Source organism: Eurosta solidaginis, chromosome 1, assembly GCF_040869045.1.
Source record: "Eurosta solidaginis isolate ZX-2024a chromosome 1, ASM4086904v1, whole genome shotgun sequence".
Classification (NCBI taxonomy): domain Eukaryota; kingdom Metazoa; phylum Arthropoda; class Insecta; order Diptera; family Tephritidae; genus Eurosta; species Eurosta solidaginis.
Genome location: NC_090319.1, coordinates 183,197,251 through 183,215,837, shown reverse-complemented (window position 1 = coordinate 183,215,837; position 18,587 = coordinate 183,197,251). Strand labels below are relative to the sequence as shown.

General features: G+C 38.5%; 1 pseudogene; it reads right to left on the bottom strand.

Annotated features, from left to right (window-relative positions):
* Window positions 1-571: 571 nt before the first annotated feature.
* LOC137239099 (cathepsin F-like) lies at window positions 572-1,691 on the bottom strand (annotated as a pseudogene).
* Between the last annotated feature and the right edge of the window lie 16,896 nt (window positions 1,692-18,587).

Genomic DNA, 18,587 nt, shown 5'->3' with positions numbered 1-18,587 from the left:
TTGAAGGAACATCACAAAATACCTATCCTGCAAAGTGTAGCATCGTGAGCTAACACAGTGTTGGCTAAATATGCCGAATGTGTAAGTCACTTTGAATCACAAGTTGACCTATTCACATAGTGAAGACTTGATGCATTATATATGTGAGAGTCGTATCATCTTAGGTGCATTACAAACAACACAGTCTCCGAGGTCGGGGTGAACGATTGGAATTACTCGTAAATAAAACTGAAAACCTAAGCAATAATTCCGGTGCATTCCGTATGGTTTCATGCAATTTGGCACGACAAATGTTCTGGAAGAAGTTGTGCGTTTATATAGTAGTAGCGCTTTATCGTCTATGTGATCATAAGTATATTCTGTGGTGGCCTAGCATGGAAAAATTGTGTTGCGAAGTGAAGTCGAAAAGGTGGCGAATACAGAATTAATTATTCGACTTGAATTGATGAATCAACCGATAGTATACATATATGTAAATGCGTATGTACGCTTCTATTTTTGTGGTAAGTTTAATTGTTAGTATATTCCATAGTATTAGTCGCTTTTCATACACCTTATATTTTGCGTGGCGCTAAAGATTGTGAACAACATGTACAACGTTATGATTTGGGTATGAGGCGAATAGTGTATCACTAGTTGGTCCAGTAGTGGTTGCAGAATCAGTGGTATCACAATCAAGCAATTCCTGCTCAGAATATTCCTCCAATTTACCAGTCTTTACCGCATGCAAACCCTCTACGTTGCCTGTAACACTGAAAGCCCAACACGAACCGCAAACGCCTTGATTTTTCACCTTTGAGATTACACCTTTCTCACGCCAATCAAATTCCTTTGGCAGCGCTACAGTAGGAATGACGGCAGGCATATTTTTGCTTACTGCACCCTGTGGACGTGGCAATAAACCGGTGCATTGTTTATATTCGGTGCTAGTAAGATCAGCAAATTCGGTTATGCCATATTTGGCGCTACCCATCTCATTACGATTCAACTCTTTTATGGTTTGCAAATTTTGTTTGAAAATTCTCAAACGCATTTGATGTTCCAATACAGTGTGATATTGACGATTATATTTTCTTTGGAATTTACTAAATAAATGTTCACTTTTGCCGACTATGACGACGTTTTACCAATTCCTTAGTGGGACACTTGAAAGTGACTTCAATGCCATTAGGCAGCCATGGCTGTGACCAGATTTTGATGTTCCAACGTTCCTTAGCATCAGTCTCATCAATGAGCTCAGCATCAATTTTAGTTAAACTGCCCGAAACGACTTGCGTAGTAGCTGAGTAAATTTTCGAAATTCTGTAATTTGGACCCTCACCAGCCGCTAATTTATCGAGTGAAGCTTGCAGACGTTCTTCGGCATCTTTACTTTCAAGTTTGCTTATACCACCAGGTAGGTGATCGTTACTACGCTTAGAACGGGTATGAATCTCCGTTTCCACAGCGCTGGATTCCTCAGCAGCTAAATGCCCAGCCAGGAGCGACAGCACAAAACCTTCTACCGCGGCACCGACTGCGAGACGCATTTTTCGTTTCTGTGTTGGTAGTTGCCAAAGGGCAATAGGAGCAATTGCCTAAGCGCAACTTCGACTAAAAAATGAATTTGTTTTAGTTCTTCAGCAACAAGTTTCACTTAATTTTCGGTTTTCAATTGATTACGTTTTAATTTTTTTTTCGATAAACAGAAATATCTGCAAGGATTTGGTTGCAAACAGAGATGTAGTGATAGTGGACTAGGGAAGCAACATGAAACAATCGTTCGCCTAAGCGCCGTTTTTTAGTGAAGGTTTTAATAAGCTTTAAGTTAAACATATTTGTATCATACCACTTCGACAGTTGTGTACAGTTGTATGTTTTGAATTATTACCTCAGGCAATTTAAAATGCATGTTATATCGAAAAATGCACATTGCTGTGCACAACTATTTAATATGTAACAATGCTAATACTATAGTAATGTTCAAAGGAATTATACTGATAAACTTGAAAAACAGAAAGTTCAGTGTGGACCTGAGGGGCACTATATTCAATTGGTGAGTAGAGAGGATAAATTTTAATCAGATAAGTTGCGAAGCATAGCGAATAAAAACAATTTTCAAGATCGCGGGTTCGAATCGAGCTCAAGGCCTAACAATAATTTTTTATCATTATTATTGTTATGATAGATTTTTTCTTAATTAAGAATTATTAGTCAATAGAATATGCCTACTGATATATTTTTTATACTTAAATTGGTGAGAGGCACTCTTAAAAATACGAATTTTAGTACATTCAAGTGTACCTACTTTGGAAAAGATATGTAGACACTATGTAGTCATAGTGAATTTGATTTTAGTAGACATTTACCAAACTTTTATTATTTTTAAAATAAATGCAGCCAAAATTGCAAACTAAAATCTTTAAATGAGTTGTCCTTCTTGGAAATTGCTTTAAGAATTCCTTTTTTTTTTTTTTTTTTAACCCTTTAAAATCCAATTTCTAGAACTCTTGCTTAGGGAATTCCTTGCAGATGCGACTAAAGTTCTGAGACTGAATGACCCTTAAAAAGAGTAGCTATTTTTTGTGAAACAATGGGTACCTCCTCTCATGCGCTTAATGTGTAGTGCTGTGTGAGGTGACCATTAGAGGAACTGTGTTTCAAATATACGTGAATATTTGTATGTATATGGATGTCGCGACAGTGCATCAGTTGCACTTAGTTGTTGGGTTCTGTTGTCCACGTGCCTTGGCCGAATGCATATGCAATCTGTGGTAGATGTGGGTCTGCGTTAGGGCTCTGGTGTCCTCGCTCGGGGGAGCAAGTGAATTCGGGTTGACAATTTGAAATATAATAGGCCGAGGGCCTTTATGTTCTGTGGCAGATATCGGATCTGCATTAGGATTCCGTTGGTCTCGTTCGGGGTGAACGAGAGCGGGGTTAATTTTATTTAAGGGGGTTTGTTATAACTGGTGGGAGTTATAAGTCTCACTCACCCTCACTGGAGGGTGGTAGTAGGACCAATAAATTCAAAGACATACGCCCACAAATTAGGCACATCCACTAATAGATCAGGTAACTCGTCTGCCAGATCTGTAAAGACTTGTGTGAATGTTTGTGGTTCACATACTTTAGTAGGTATTAGATGTGCAAATATTGTGGCACATACCTTACGTTGCGCACGTTTTACATGTCGTAGATGTAGATAATCGGAAAGAATGTATGTTATTAAAGGTGTTATGATAAATTCTGGGTGTGATGTATTTACGGAATAGAGATTCAATTGCAAAAGTAATAAGTTTTTGATTCGTCTCTGATGGTATGAGTGTGTCCGAGTTACCGACACGTTCGATGACAGTTCGCTCTGGCAGCTTTTGATTGTTTGTAATCATACACCATGGTTCGTTTTTGTTTTGATTACAATTTTCAAAGAATGCTGTCTGGGGTAAAATGTTGGGAAAAAAAATGTAATACTTTTTGGGGCTGTTGACGAATGTTCGTTATTTAAGCTAATGTTTCTTTGACAAGAGGACATGTTAATTTATTTGTAATCATTCCCGTGAGAAATTCGATAGTTTCGAGCTATTTATCTGGAATTTTATGCAAACCCTTTGAGTTTTCAGATTTTAACGAGGAATCTCATATATATTGAAATTTACCTTTCCAGTTCATTCTTAAAGTGGGATATGATAGGAAAACAGAAGGTGGATATTGTTAGGAGAATTCGCAGTGGAATTTCTAGGGTTTGAGGAAGTGGAATATTGGGCGGTTTATTCTCTCATTTTCTTAATTTTCCACTTTATATTTGAATATTTTTTTTGAGTCGCTGATTATTCTGGTGACGATATGAATAAATTTCTTTGATGATTTAACTGCTAATTTAATTTCGGATTCTGTGGCAGATAGTGAATCTGCGTTAGGGTATGTTGGCCTCGTTCCGGGGAACGAGAGCGGGGTTATTTGGGATGGAGGAATGTGGACTATTAAAGTTCATTTTGATTGTCGTTGGGCGGAAGTAGTACCAGTTTCGCGATTGGTCTGCTAATTTGTCCCTTAATTGTATTGACGTCAACAACACGTACACGGTTATCGGAACCTGGATGTGTGTTGACGACTCTCCCCATTTTCCACTCGTTCGGTTGTAGGTTATCCTCCTTGATGACGACTAGGTCCCCGGGTTTTAAGTTGGATTGTGGATGTTTCCATTTATACCTTTTCTGGATCTCGGTGAGATATTCCGATTTCCATCTTTTGCAAAAGGTCTGATGAAGGGCTTTCATCTTTTGCCATCGGTTTACAATGGAGGCAGGGTTTTCACTACAGTCGAGTTCAGGTGGAGCTAAAAGATGCCCACCTACGAGAAAATGGCCTGGAGTAAGCGGCTCCAGGTCGGAAGGGTCGTTGGATGAGGGACTTAGAGGTCTCGAGTTGAGGCAGGCCTCAATTCGACATAAGAGGGTTGTAAACTCTTCGAGAGTATATTTATGATCGGACGCGATCTTTTTAAAGTGGGTCTTAAAACTTTTTACCCCCGCTTCCCACAAACCTCCCATGTGAGGAGCGCTTGGCGGTATAAAATGCCATTCTATAATGTGATGGCTATATTTAGTCAACGTTCCGTCCCTTGCTTCACGCAGAAATGCTTTAAACTCGGATCGTAAAGATCGAGAAGCTCCGACAAAGTTAGTACCATTGTCGGAGTAAACGTTTTTCGGACAGCCTCGTCTGGATACGAATCTGGCGAAGGCAGCTAGGAAGGACCCGGTACTAAGATCGTTTGTCGCTTCTAGATGGATGGCTTTCGTCGAAAAGCAGACAAACAGGCAAACGTATCCTTTCGAAATTCGACATCCCCTCCCCCGGTAGGATTTTATATCGAATGGTCCTGCGAAATCTACCCCAGTGTTAGTGAAGGCCCTAGTAAAGGTGGTGCGCTCTTTCGGAAGGATCCCCATAAGTTGCGTTTGCGTCCGCTTCCTGTAAATAGTGCAGACTTTACAGTTGTGGATAACCGACCTTATCATGACTTTAACGCGTGGGATCCAGTACTGAGTGCGGATATGACGTAGCATCAGCTGGTTCCCTCCATGCAGGGTGGTCTCATGAGAGGATTGGACTATAAGTCTGGATAACCTGCAAGTATAAGGAAGAATAATGGGATGACTTTCATTATGGGACATGTCTTTCGATGCCCCAGTCCGCCCCCCAGTTCGAATGATGCCTTCTTCATCTATATATGGGTTCAGGGGTAAAATCTCACTCTTCCCATTTATTAGGTTTCCTGACTTCAAGTTTGCGTACTCTTCTTGATAATGTTACCTCTGGCATATTGTTATCAATCTTCGCGTTGTTTTTTCTATTTCGTCAGGAGCGATCGAATGAGAATCCCTTTTGAAGGAGGATTTAGTTTTTGGGTGCGTATTCTGGAAAAACCGAAGAATATAGGATATAACCCGCAAGGCCCTTGGTAAATCGGAAAACCTATCTAGAATATCAAAGTTATTTTTGACCGAAGTTGTATGAACTTTCACCCTCTTTTCCTCCATATTCGTATTGTAATCTTCTTCTTGTGTTGGCCAATTTTCGTTGTCTTCTTGTAACCAAGAAGGTCCCTGCCACCACAAAGAATTGTTGATTAGGTCCGAAGCGTAGAGGCCTCTGCTCGCCAAATCTGCAGGATTTGACGCGGAGTCTACGTGCCGCCATACTTTGTCTCCTACTTTATCCATGATTTTAGTTATTCGATGTGCCACGAACGTTGACCACGAACATGGTGGTTTTCGGATCCATGCCAGTACTATAGTCGAATCTGTCCAAAGGGTTACTTTAATGTTTGAAAGTTGCATATTTTCTATGGCCGACTCTATAATTTCTGCAAGTAGGACTGCGCCGCAGAGTTCCAGTCGTGGCAATGATATGGTTTTGACCGGGGCTACTCTCGTTTTGGCCATCAACAGGTTGGTGAAGACTTGATCCTTTGTTTGTACCCTCAGGAAAACAGTGGCGGCATATGCTTTTTCCGAGGCATCGCTGAATCCATGTATTTCGACATTGTCCTTCAATGTGTAGTGAACCCATCGCGGTATGCGTATATCGTTGATCTTTTCGTAGTCCGTCATGAATGATTGCCACCGATGTAGAGCAGTTTCAGACACATCTTCATCCCAGCCTGTCCCTTCCAACCAAATATTTTGCATTATTATTTTGGCTACAATTACGACTGGTGCCAGCCAGCCAAGAGAATCGAAAAGTTTTGCGATCGCAGAAAGTATTGACCTTTTTGTTACGGCGTGGTTATTGTCAAAGGGTTTCGCTGTGAAGTAAAAGTAGTCGAAATGGGCGTTCCACCTGATACCGAGTGCTTTTACCATGCTGGTGTCTGCAAACTCAAGAAAATCCTCGCTTAATAGGTGTTGCTTCGGTATACCCTGTAGGATTTTCTTGCAGTTGGACGTCCATTTTCGCAACGGGAAACCTGCCGATTGCAATGCCAATGATATTTCGTCCCTTGCCTTGATTGCAATTTCGATGCTGTGTCCACCGGCGAGTACGTCATCAACGTACATGCAATTTCGCAGTATATCTGCTGCCATTGGATGCGATGTCTCCACGTCATCAGCTAGTTGGTGCAGCGTTCGAATCGCAAGACACGGAGCACAATTAACCCCAAAGGTTACCGTTTTCAATTGATAAATGTTAATTGGGTTTTTGGGGCATTTGCGAAATATGATTCGCTGATATTTTGTTTGGTCTTCATTGACCCATATTTGGCGATACATTTTCTCTATGTCGCTGTTAAATACGTATTTGAACAGCCGCCAACGTAGTATAAGAATTGTCAGGTCGGATTGAAGAATCGGACCTGGATATAAGGCATCGTTAAGACTTTTGCCATTAGTGGTAGGACAAGATGCATTAAATACGACTCTGACTTTTTTCGTTGTACTTCCCTCCTTTATAACAGCATGGTGAGGTAGGAAGTAACAGTCATTTGAGTCTGGCGAAATATTGCCTATTTGTTTCATGTGCCCTAAGGTTTCATATTCGGATACAACTCTATTGTATTCCGTTTGAAGGACTGGGTTTTTCGCAAGTCGTGTCTCGTTGCGATAGAATTGAGAACACGCACTTCTTAATGAGGGGCCTAGGCTAAATTCTTTCCTAAAGGGCAAGGAGACTACGTATTTGCCATCGTTGTTCCGAACTGTTGTGGATTTGTATAGCTTTTCGTAGTAAGTATCATCTTTATTGATACTCCTCTTCTTTGGAATTTCCTCTATCTCCCAAAAGGCCGCCAATTGTTTATCTAAAGTGACCTCATTGAAATATGAAACTAGGGTCTTATTTGTATCAACCGTATCTGTCCGGCCTGTCAGAATCCAGCCGAACACCGTTTCCTGTGCTATTAATGTGTTTAGCACATCTTTCCTAATGCCGCCTAACATAATTTGGGGGTATATGTCTCCGCCCAGAATTAGATCGACTGGCTCATTGACAAAGAATCGTTTGTCAGCCAGTACTAAGTCAGGGAATGCTTGCCTAGTCATTGCATTTATTCGGCAAGTTGGAAGATTCCCTGTCAGTTGTGGTAAAACCAGCATGATCGTATTGATCTCGATTAATGGGTCGGTTGGTGACCGCAGTTGTATGTTGCACGCTTCTTTTACTTGTGCAGACATTGTATTATTGATGCCCGAAACTTGGGCATGCAGGTGTTTGGATGGCAGATTAATTCTGCGCTTTAGTTTCTCGGTAATGAATGAACATTCAGATCCCGAGTCTATTAGGGCTCTCGCCGAATAGTCAACACCATTAAAATGAATCTTGACCTGAGCTGTCCCTAGTAATACCCCTTTATTTGTGTTTGCGAAACATGAGTTCACATTATTAATCGGAGCGTTTTCTCTTTCAGCATTGCGTCGTATTTGAGCTTCCCGTGAGGTAGATGCTCCGATAGTGTCGGAAGTATTTGTTGGTTTTGGCTGATTCGAAATATGAAGCAGCGTATGATGTCTTAAATGACATGTGGCACAGTTCATTTGGCTGGTGCACCTTGTCACCGAATGGCCAGCAGAAAGGCAGTTTATACACCCACGGCTGCTCTTAATTTGTTCAAACCGTTTATTGGGTGTTAAACGTAAGAACTTTTCACACTTTGAAATTCGATGTGCAGGACTTTTGCACATCTTACACGTAGGTTTGGCTGTTGTTGCACTTGCCTGGTAGGACCCTAATCGTTTCGACGATGTATCTGCCGAGGAACGAGAAGCATGTGGCTTAGAGGGTTTTGAAACCGTATCCCCTCTTATATCTACCACAGTTTCCAACGTTTGGAATCTGCTGGATAAGAATTTATCCATATCTGCCCATTTTGAAATTTCTGTTTTATTTTCTATGGTTTGTTCCCATAGAGCCAGTGTGGTTTCTGGCAGTTTTGTGGAGCACAAATATGTTAGAATTGCATCCCAGTTTGATATGTCAATCTTGTGACATTGAAGCGCTGAGATACAATTGTTATTTCACGTTGCAGTTTTTTAATGGAGCTACCGCATTCGCTCTCAACTGCTTTTAAACTGAAAATAATTTTTAATTAGGCATTGACCAAGATACGTTTGTTTTCGTATCGGTCACATAAATTTTTCCACGCTGTATCGAAACCGTCTGTTGTTAAGGAACACCGTTCCACTATCTCTTTGGCCTCCCCTTGAGTTTTTTGCCTCAAATAGTATAGTTTTTGCACTGCATGGAGTTTACTATTGTTAATATATATGGCAGTGAACATGTCCCTAAAGGACGGCCATGAAATATAGTCACCTTTGAAAATATCCGTATCACATGCTGGCAGGCGCACATGATATTCCATATTATCTGAGACATCTACTTTCTTATCTTTCTTTTCAAAATTTTCCAAAAGCTCAGCTATTGCCGCCTGACACTTTAGGAAGCTGAAATAGCACATCTTATGCTTCTTCTTGATAGCCGATAAGTCCTTTGAATCAAGCTCTGATGAACCTAAGAGCTTTTCGTATGTCACCTTCGTAGCTTCCCACAGAGTTTTTAACTCATCCCTTTGGTATATTAGGGAGTGTTTACTGTGTTGTGAAGGTGACATGTCGTTGAAGTCATTTTCATACTCCGTCACTGCATCTGCTTGGCGTGTATAGGTATCCATTATATGAAAATTTATTGAAATATTAATTGATTAATTGCCTTTGCAGAGAGTATTGAGTGAAAATGAACTGAAACGAAGGACTGTGTTTGAGAGAGATCTCTCGAGGAAGTGGCCCCGAAGCTTGCGAGAAAGCTAGGAATTAATTTAAAGAATGTGCAATTTTCGTGGTGGCAACGGCGCGCACCCACGTAATTATTCAAAGAATGCTCTAATGCAGATGTGCCAATGACTTGTGTAAGCCAATAAGCAATGGCTAGTGAAGAAAGTGGTGTTAGTGAAAAAATAAAGAAATGTATGAACGTTCGTTATGGACTTTTTGGTAATTTAACCAAGGACTGTGAACTTTTGTATCACAAAATTAGATCAGTAAAAACTGATTTGTGTATTGCCGCAAATGAGAATAATAATTTTTCAATATTTCAAATAATTGTGCAAGGAATGAGGCTATTGGCCACCCAAACAACAACAACAATATGTGTGTAGTTTCAAAAATAAGTGCACTTTGCACTGAAACAACAAAATAAATTGCAGTAATGCCCGTGTAAATAAGTGCAAGTGATTTTTATGTGGAAGAAAATTGTATTTAATTAAATGTGCGCGTAAATAAATTTACAGGTTTCTGAATAAGTAACCTTAACAAATCGAATGTTTGGGCAGTGGATTAAATGAATTTTTTCAGATAAATCCTGCAGAGGTGAAAATAGAAAAGTGACGCAAATCTTTGAGGTTATGTTAACCTTTTAGAGCAGCGTTGTGCTACCTCGAGCTGTGTCCGGAAAATCTTACCGCTGGTGGGGGATTGTTCCGGATAGTCACAAGGCGTGTTGCACAAACTTTAAATAACTGCGTTAAGCGCCTTTTTCTATTTTTGCACAAAGTTAAACTTCTCACTTCACGGAAAAAAAATCACTTGCACTGTTTGATATAATCACTCTGTAATTTGTTATTTTTATTTGTGAAATTTTATTAAATGTGAAATTAAAGAAAACCCTACCTAGCACGGAATATTTTTAAACCACGTACCTTTCAATAAATTGCTGATCCGGATTAGTAGATTGACTTTTTGTGGATTGTTGGTGTTGTTGATGTTGTTTGGAGGTTGGATGTCGCTCAAATCTGTTTGTGTGTGCCAATTGCTGAAGATTATTATCACGATTGTAAATGTGTGTTTGGTGGATCTGCTTCCTATTAATTGCCTAGGGAGTGGAGTGGACTGTAGCTATAGTTAATTGGCTCTTCTTACCGGCGTGGTAAGGACCATGAACAAATGCGTGGTGGCAACGGCGCGCACCCACGTATTTGTTAAAGATTAGGTTAAGGCGAAAAAAAGGAAGAAAATAAAAACACCAAAAGGATTTCGTATTAATAAAAAGAATTCACAAAGTGCTTTTATTTATATAAATACAACAAGTGTTAAGAAAAGGTTTAACAAATGTTGTGGAAAATGACATATATCTGATTATAATTTTGAAAAGTTGAACTTACGTGAACGGGCGATTATGTGTTCCTTTGCTGGCTGCTGGATTAAAAGAGGACGAGACTCTTTTCCACATGAGCCGATGAACCCACGACACAGCCACTTCGTTGGGTTTCCCGGCAACAAAGTTGCCGTACCACGGGCTCACAGCGGTAAACGTCTAAGATACATACGTACTACCACTCACACATGCCTGTGTGTATATCACAAGAATATGCGGGTGGTAGTAACGAAGAAAATAAAACAAAGAAAGTTATGTTACGAGGGGGGGGAGATATATTTAGGCCTGTGGCCTAAACATTGTCTGAAAAATTTTCTACTTACGATTTCGAAAACAAAATACAATTTTTTAATTATAGAAAAATAAAAAAATAGCAGCAATTATCATTAGAAAATAATTATTGTTCTGGCCTTGAGTTCGAATCGAACCTTGAATAATTTAGCAATAGACCGATAAACACAAAAGCAATTGTTAATGAACCAAGAGCACTTGGGAACGTGAAGCAAAGTAATGGACAAAAACAAATCCAGCATTATTAGTGATTTGCAACACATGGAGCAACGCTGATTAAATAGTTGGCAAGAAAGAATAGAAGTAGCAATTTATCAGTCAAACAAACCACCGCTGTATAGCTAAATGGCTAGCTCAGCGTGCCTTAGGCGTACTGATGATGAAGGCTTAGTTAACACCCTTCGATATGGAGCTATCTGCGCAGCTATGGCAGGTTGTCTGGAAATTTTTCTACTTACTATTCCGAAAACAAAATACAATTTTTCTGTCATAGAAAAATAAAAAATAACAATAATTATAATTAGAAAAAAATTATTGTTCTGGCTTGAGCTCGAATAGAACCTTGAATCATTTATCAATAGGCCGATAAGAAAAAAACCAATTGTTAATGAACCAAGAGCACTTGGGAATGTCAGACAAAATCAAACAAATCCAGCATTATCAGTGATTTGCAACATATGGCGCAACACTGAATAAATACAGTTGGTAAGAAGGAATAGCAGTAGAAATTTATCAGTCAAACAAACCGCCGCTGTATAGCTAAATGGTTACCGCAGCGTGCCTAGAGCATACTGATTATGAACGCTTAGCACCCTTCGAAATGGAGCTATCTCCGCAGTTATGGCAGGTTTTCTGAAAAATTTTCTATTTAAAAAAAAAATATATGTAAGGCGCGATAACCTCCGAAGAGATCTAAGGCCGAGCTTCTCTTCCAATTTGCATCGTGCTCCTCTTGATTTTCCCTACAAATTGGCCGGACGGGACCTACATGTTTTATGCCGACTCCGAACGGCATCTGCAAGGCAGATGAGTTTTCACTGAGAGCTTTTCATGGCAGAAATACACCCGGAGCGCTTGCCAAACACTGCCGAGGGGCGACCCCGCTTAGAAAAACTTTCTTCTAATTGAAAAACCTTATTTCTAAAATTTTTTGATGTTGCTTTGCCCGGGAGTTGAACCCAGGGCATACGGTGTGATAGGCGGAGCACGCTACCATCACACCACGGTGGCCGCTATTTAACCTTTAATAATTTATCAATTGGCCGATAAAACAAAAACAAGAGCACTTGGGAATGTGAAGCAAAGTAATTGACAAAAACAAATCCAGCATTATCAGTGATTTGAAACAGATGGCGCAACGCTCATTAAATAGTTGGCAAGAAGGAATATAAGTAGCAATTTATCAGTCAAACAAACCACCGCTGTATAGCTAAATGGTGATGATGAAGGCTTAGCACCCTTCGAAATGGTTCTATCTGCGCAGCTGTGGCAGGTTGTCTGAAAAAATGTCTACTTAATATTCCAAAAACAAAATACAAATTTTCATTTATAGAAAAATTAAAAAAAGAACAATTATTATCATTAGAAAAAATTATAGTTCTGGCCTTGAGCTGGAATCGAACCTTGAATAATTTATCAATAGGCCGATAAAAACAAAAACAATTGTTAATGAACCAAGACCACTTGGGAATGTCAAACAATGTAATTGACAATTAACAAATCCAGCATTATCAGTGATTTGCAACAGATGGTGCAACACTGTATAAATATAGTTGGCAAGAAGGAATAGATGTAGCAATTTATCAGTCAAACAAACCACCGCTGTATAGCTAAATGGATAGCGCAGCGTGCCTAAAGCGTACTGATGATGAAGGCTTCGAAATGGTCCTATCTGCGCAGCTATGGCAAGTTCTCTGAAAAAATTTCTACTTACTATTCCGAAAACAAAATACAATTTTTCAATTATAGAAAAATTAAAAAAATAACAATAATTATCATTAGAAAAAATTATCGTTCTGGCCTTGAGCCCGAATCGAACCTTGAATCATTTATCAATAGGCCGATCAAAACAAAAACAATTGTTAATTAACCAAGAGCACTTGCGAGTGTGAAGCAAAGTAATTGACGAAAACAAATCCAGCATTATCAGTGATTTGCAACAGATGGCGCAACGCTGATTAAATAGTTGGCAAGAAGGAATATAAGTAGCAATTTATCAGTCAAACAAACCACCACTGTATAGCTAAATGGTTAGCGCAGCGTGCCTAAAGCGTACTGATGATGAAGGCTTAGCACCCTTCGAAATGGTCCTATCTGCGCAGCTATGACAGGTTGTCTGAAAAAATTTCTACTTAATATTCCAAAAACAAAATACAATTTTTCAATTATAGAAAAATTAAAAAAATTACAATTCGAACCTTGAATCATTTATCAATAGGCCGATCAAAACAAAAACAATTTTTAATAGACCAAGAGCACTTGGGAACGTGAAGCAAAGTAATGGACAAAAACAAATCCAGCATTATTAGTGATTTGCAACACATGGCGCAATGCTGATTAAATAGTTGGCAAGAAAGAATAGAAGTAGCAATTTATCAGTCAAAAAAAACCACCGCTGTATAGCTAAATGGTTAGCTAAGCGTGCGTTAGGCGTACTGATGATGAAGGCTTAGTTAGCACCCTTCGATATGGATCTATCTGCGCAGTTATGGCAGGTTGTCTGGAAACTTTTCTACTTACTATTCCGAAAACAAAATACAATTTTTCAATTATAGAAAAATTAAAAAAATAACAATAATTATCATTAGAAAAAATTATTGTTCTGGCCTTGAGCACGAATCGAACCTTGAATCATTTATGAATAGGCCGATCAAAACAAAAACAATTGTTAATTAACCAAGACCACTTGGGAATGTGAAGCAAAGTAATTGACAAAAAGAAATCCAGCATTATCAATGATTTGCAACAGATGGCGCAACGCTGATTAAATAGTTGGAAAGAAGGAATATAAGTAGCAATTTATCAGTCAAACAAACCACCGCTGTATAGCTAAATGGTTAGCGCAGCGTGCCTAAAGCGTACTGATGATGAAGGCTGAGCACCCTTCGAAATGGTCCTATCTGCGCAGATATGGCAGGTTGTCTGAAAAAAATTCTACTTAATATTCCAAAAACAAAATACAATTTTTCAAATATAGAAAAATTAAAAAAATAACAATTATTATCATTAGAAAAAATTATTGTTCTGGCTTTGAGCTCGATTCGAACCTTGAATCATATATCAATAGGCCGATCAAAACAAAAACAATTTTTAATAAAGCAAGAGCACTTGGGAACGTGAAGCAAAGTAATGGACAAAAACAAATCCAGCATTATTAGTGATTTGCAACACATGGAGCAACGCTGATTAAATAGTTGGCAAGAAAGAATAGAAGTAGCAATTTATCAGTCAAACAAACCACCGCTGTATAGCTAAATGGCTAGCTCAGCGTGCCTTAGGCGTACTGATGATGAAGGCTTAGTTGGCACCCTTCGATATGGAGCTATCTGCGCAGCTATGGCAGGTTGTCTGGAAATTTTTCTACTTACTATTCCGAAAACAAAATACAATTTTTCTGTCATAGAAAAATAAAAAATAACAATAATTATAATTAGAAAAAAATTATTGTTCTGGCTTGAGCTCGAATAGAACCTTGAATCATTTATCAATAGGCCGATAAGAAAAAAACCAATTGTTAAAGGACCAAGAGCACTTGGGAATGTCAGACAAAATCAAACAAATCCAGCATTATCAGTGATTTGCAACATATGGCGCAACACTGAATAAATACAGTTGGTAAGAAGGAATAGCAGTAGAAATTTATCAGTCAAACAAACCGCCGCTGTATAGCTAAATGGTTACCGCAGCGTGCCTAGAGCATACTGATTATGAACGCTTAGCACCCTTCGAAATGGAGCTATCTGCGCAGTTATGGCAGGTTTTCTGAAAAATTTTCTATTTACTACTCCGAAAACAAGATACAATTTAAAAAAATTAAAAAATAACAATAATTATCATTAGAAAAAAATGATTGTTCTGGCCTTGAGCTCGAATCGAACCTTGAATCATTTATCAATAGGCCGACAAAAACAAAAAAAGATTGTTAACGAACCAAGAGCACTTGGGAGAGTCAAATTAAGTAATTGACAATAATCACATCCAGCATTATCAGTGATTTGCAACAGATGGCGCAACACTGAATACATATAGTTGGTAAGAATGAATAGAAGTAGCAATTTATCAGTCAAACAAACCGCCGCTGTATAGCTAAATGCTTAGCGCAGCGTGCCTAAAGCGTACTAATGATGAAGGCTTAGCACCCTTCGAAGTGGATCTATCTGCGCAGCTATGGCAGGTTGTCTGAAAAATTTTCTACTTACTATTTCGAAAACAAAATACAATTTTTTAATTATAGAAAAATAAAAAAATAGCAGCAATTATCATTAGAAAAAAATTATTGTTCTGGCCTTGAGTTCGAATCGAACCTTGAATAATTTAGCAATAGACCGATAAACACAAAAGCAATTGTTAATGAACCAAGAGCACTTGGGAATGTCAAACAAAGTAATTGACAATAAACAAATCCAGCTTATCAGTGATTTGCAACAGATGGCGCAACACTGAATAAATATAGTTGGTAAGAATGAATAGAAGTAGCAATTTATCAGTCAAACAAACAACCACTGTATAGCTAAATGGTTAGCGTAGCGTGCCTAAAGCGTACTGTTGATGAAGGCTTAGTTAGCACCCTTCGATATGGGTCTATCTGCGCAGCTATGGCAGGTTGTCTGAAAATTTTTCTACTTACTATTCCGAAAACAAAATACAATTTTTCAGTCATAGAAAAATTATAAATTAACAATAATTATAATTAGAAAAAAATTATTGTTCTGGCCTTGAGCTCGAATCGAACCTTGAATCATTTATCAATAGATCGATAAAAACAAAACCAATTACTAATGAACCAAGAACACTTGGGAATGTCAAACAAAGTCAAACAAATTCAGCATTATCAGTGATTTGCAACAGATGGCGCAACACTGAGTAAAAATATAGTTGGTAAGAAGGAATAGAAGTAGCAATTTATCAGTCAAGAAAACCACCGCTGTATAGCTAAATGGTTAGCGTAGCGTGCCTAAAGCGTACCGATAATGAAGGCTTAGTTAGCATCCTTCGATATGGGTCTATCTGCGCAGCTATGGCAGGTTGTCTGAAAAATTTTCTATTTGCTACTCCGAAAACAAGATACAATTTTTCAATTATAGAAAAATTAAAAAATAATAATAATTTTCATTAGAAAAAAATTATTGTTCTGGCCTTGAGCTCGAATCTAACCTTGAATCATTTAACAATAGGCCGATAAAAACAAAAATAATTGTTAACCCTTAATCACATACCCTGAGTCCCTGCGACTCACTAAACATTTCAATGCCTCATAACAAACTATCACACCGTATGCCCTGGGTTCAACTCCCGGGCAAAGCAACATCAAAATTTTAGAAATAAGTTTTTTCAATTAGAAGAAAATTTTTCTAAGCGGGGTCGCCCCTCGGCAGTGTCTGGCAAGCGCTCCGATTGTATTTCTGCCATGAAAAGTTCTCAGTGAAAACTCATCTGCCTTGCAGATGCCGCTCGGAGTCGGCATAAAACATGTAGTCCCGTCCGGCCAATTTGTAGGGAAAATCAAGAGGAGCACGACGCATATTGGAAGAGAAGCTCGGCCTAAGATCTCTCCGGAGGTTATCGCGCCTTACATTTATTTTTTTTTTTATGTTTGTGTTTTCTAATAGTATTGTTTCAATAAGTCTGCCTAACGTGGAAAATGTGAAAGTGTGAACGCTATAAGTAGGAATGCTGAAACAATAATATAAAAATGGCTCGAAGCGGATGAAAATGGAAGCGATTTTGATGAAGAAAGATTAGACTGTGCAGGAACTCCTCGAGATTGTATATCTGAAATATTTTCGGACGATGATGATGCTGACTTCAATCCAATTGACCACGATACTGGCACAGAGTATTCCAATAGTGATAGGGAAGATGGTGGTGAAGATGAAGAGGAGGAAGACGCAAATAATAATTATTTATATGGCAAGAATAGATTTAAATGGTCAGTGGTCCCTCCGACACGAAATGTTCGAGTTGCTGCACAGAATCTCTTACATGTGGACTGTCAGCCGATGATGGACAACCTAAGCCCAGTAGATGCTTTTCTAAAAAATTTTAATACAGATATGTGGAATTTAATACTTACAAGTATAAACACATGACTTCAAAGAAACAAACCAGATAGAAATGAAGGCATTCATTGCAGTTTTAACATATATGTACATCTGTTTTTAAATGAAGCAGAGAAAGTATTTTTTGCAACCGATGGTACCGGAAGAGAGATAATTAGAGCTTTTGTGCACTACTTATCGCGCTGAGATTCGATAATTTTGAAGACAGACACATTCACATTCCCAATGATCCAGGATGTGCTGTTACACAAATTTTATCGATATTTGTTTCTAATCCCCGAGAAAATTACACTCTCGGACCAAATGTTACCGTTGATGAAATATTGATAAAGTTTCGTGGTCGATCAAAATTTAAGATGTACATACATGCCCAGTAGGGTGGGTTGATTTAAAAATCGCTCATTGCTCTGTGAAAATCGTATTCTAGGGATCAAAAGAAGAAACTTTGCCGAAGGAACCATACCTCTAAAACGAATTCTGGTGTCCCCCCTTTGGGAATGTGCGATTTTTTTGCCTCCCCACAAATCGACCCGGCCTAATGCCCAGCAAACCAGGAAAATATGGCTTAAAAATGCAAATGATGGTGGATTCAGAATAGTTTTATATATACAATCTTTATACCGGGAAAGGTTCTGATAGCAGAAGTTTGTCAGATGAAAACCAGAGACGACCTGTGCCAACACAAGCCATTTTACGCTTGTGTGAACCTATTTTTGGGTCCAACCGCAATGTCATTTCTATAAATTTAATTACATGTTTGAAAACCAAGGGTTTAACTACCGTGGGAACGCTTAGAAAAATATGGCTGAAATACTAAAGCAGTTTCTACCAAATAAAAGCCGGGCTGTGAATTCTTCGTCTTTTGGATTTACCAAAGATGTGACATTAGTTAGCTACGTTCCCAAGAAAAACCGAGCAGTGATTTTGTACTCATCCATGCATCACGATCGTGCAATAAATCAAACATCAAATAAACCTGATATAATACATTACTACAATAGTACAAAAGGAGTAGTGGATTTAGTGGATGAAAAATGTTGGTACGATGGCAGTATTTTACCGTTTAGTTGATATGGCGGGTGTAAATGCTTATGTACTTTATAATAACCAGGCTAATGCCAAAAAAATAACGAGAAATTCAATTTTTCAAAAGCAATTGCTGAAAACACGTTTTTAAAACACTTCTATGCCAAGAGAGATTCGTGTGGCGATTTCTCGTATAATTAAAGTTGAAATGCCCCAGGAAATAAGTTCATCGGAAACTGATAAATTAGCGAGGGATCAAAGGAAATATTGTTATACTTGTGATTATAAAAAAAGAACTAAAACTGCGTACCTCTGTTTTGCTTGTAAACAACCAATTTGTCTAACATGTGCTAAACAAGTTTG